Source organism: Rhea americana, unplaced genomic scaffold (genome assembly GCF_003343005.1).
Source record: "Rhea americana isolate MKP2758 unplaced genomic scaffold, rheAme1 scaffold_10, whole genome shotgun sequence".
Taxonomy (NCBI): domain Eukaryota; kingdom Metazoa; phylum Chordata; class Aves; order Rheiformes; family Rheidae; genus Rhea; species Rhea americana.
Genome location: NW_028185039.1, coordinates 10,033,250 through 10,035,849, shown reverse-complemented (window position 1 = coordinate 10,035,849; position 2,600 = coordinate 10,033,250).

Sequence of the window (2,600 nt, the reverse complement as noted above, 5' to 3'; positions counted from 1 at the left end):
GCTGGCGCGGTGCTCGGAGGCTCCTTCTCGTCCCTGCCGCGTGTTGGCGGGGAGGCGGCGGGGCAAGCGCGTGCTCGAAGGCCCAGGCTGGCTCCTGTTCGTGGTGGAGATTAGCCGGGCAAGAGGAGACGGAAAGGGCTGAAATGCTGCACGTGTTGCGGTTCAACAGGGAGCTTTACTCTAAAAAGCGTTTTGATCCCTCTGGGAAGGAAAAGAGCAGAAACCTGAATTTTTTCAGGAATAGTGAGAAATGTCGTGCTTGCTCCCTGTATGAAGTGTAAAAACTAAATATTCAAGTACGCTCTGATCTACACCGTGCGTGAAGGTTGTGTTGGTCGCGTTTCCCCAGTGGYTAGGAGGAACAAAAAGGCAGCAATACCGAGGAAGGCTGGGGCTGAAGGAAGGGGAGAAGTGTTTGAACAGAGAAGTGCACGGGCGGGGGGACACAGACGCTCCCGAGGTACCCGAAGCCCCAGATAATTCCCGTGGCGGGACTCGGCCGCCACTGTCTGCCGGCATTACTTGCCATCTAATGCAGCAGTGCTGCCTGACGTGGCCAAATAGCCAAGTGACGCCAGCAGTTAATAAAAAAATTCGTGTTTGTTGAACAGCAAGCTAAAAAAGTAAGCAAAGCATCATGTGCAACTGAAAGAAAAAGATGCAARTGCAGTAAGTTTTTCAGGCTATTTTTTTTCTAAAGATTTAAATTTCTAATGCARCTTTAGTTGTAGCAGATCCCACAGCTAACATTAAATTCAATCTTTTTAGGCAAACTCAGAATTGCCTGCTTACTACCATACCCTTATYACCTTTAAGGGCAGCCAGGTTGTATATTCCCTTCCTATTTAGCTAAAACATGACGGGTTTTGACTAGAATTTGACGTTTCCAGAGAGCTAAAGAAAACTGTCTTCAGTTTTAATTGTTGTTGTGTTGTATTGCCATTTTTTTACCTCAAGTGATTTCTGTAAATTTGGCATGTTCTGTTGCCACATTTTTAGCAGTTATACAGTACAGATGCTTGAGGGGATAAAAGGCTGTGCAAATGATTACCTCCCTAACTTAGAGCTAAAGTGTCATTTTATTAGGGGAGCGGAAAATAAAAAGAGAAAAAACAGTACKGTTTCAGTAGGAAAATCTGAGTGGGAGGTGAGATCAGAAGGGGAGCTCTTTCTGGAGGTCAGTGACAAATTTAGGGAAGTATCAAGAACAATTTTGCTATCAGTATTATAAAGGCATAGCTTAACGCTTCATTTATTCCTAAAGGGCATAAACCTCACCTCTCACTGTAACATGAGCTTTATGCCAAGTCTTGCCAGCCAGAAACTTGAGTCCTTACAATAGATGATTTTATTCATGTAGCAATGGAGATGTTTAGGTTTTGTCTGAGAGGGAAGTTGTTCTCCTGACAGCTTTTATGGCTCTCCAGTGACAAACTTACYTAGTGCGCTGCATACCAATATTTGTCTTGCAGCACTTCCTGAAGAGCRCAGTGGACACAAACTCAAATCCAAGAAAAATCGAGATGGAGCTTACCAATACAGCATCAACTTGAAACGCAGCCTATCATCTTCTTCTCCTGATGAGCTAAGAACAATGTTAGCATGGGTGGAGGAAGGCAAAAAGTACTTCTAGGTCCAAGATCTGATCCTTATTTGGAGTGGAAAGGTTTCTCTTTCGGGGGGGGGGGCGGGGGGGTGTAGATGTGGGTGTAGTCGGAGCAGGGATGCTGGCTACAGGAGCATTGTGCCACTAGCTTTGGTTGTCTAGGATTTAAGTTCTGGTATGCAACAACAGCCCTGCTGAGATACTAAAAAAGCAATGAATGAAGTCTGTGGGTTTGCCACTTTCAAAGAGCAGGCACCTTGAATTATGTCCATGAAGGGGAGATTTTTATTGGGGAATATATATATATATATATATATATATATAAAAAAATCATATAGAATCAGTAAGGTTGGAAGAGACCTCTGGAGATCATCTAGTCCAACCTCCCCGTTCAGCAGGGTCACCTAGAGCACGTTAGACAGGGTTGCATCCAGGCGGGCCTTGAACATCTCCAGAGAAGGAGACTCCACAACCTCTCTGGACAACCTGTGCCAGGGCCCTGTCACTCTCACAGGGAAGAAATTCCCCCTCACGGTCAGGCGGAACTTCCCATGCTTCAGTTTCTGCCCATTGCCTCTTGTCCTGTCACATGGGGCAACTGAAAAGAGTTTGTCCCCATCCCCTTGACACCCTCCCTTCAGATATAAACATATATATATATACACACACATATTACTATGTGTATATATATGTATTAAAAAGAAATCTAAGACTGAGAACTGGGACTGGGGGAGGGAGAGATGAGCTTCATGCTCACCAAAACCACGCTGAAAGCATGTGCGAATAGACATGGGAGGTGCTTCTAAAATACTCTCTTGGCTCAGCTTAGTGCAAGACTTCCAAATGGTTTATGCACATACTAGAACGCTATCATACAGCTATTGGTCAAGTTGTTCTCATCACTGTTGTTAAAGAAAGAGYTTTGATTTTACTTACATAATTAGCCACTGAGAAATGCTTCTTCCATAGTTTAAAAGTAARTGCTGCCCTGGCT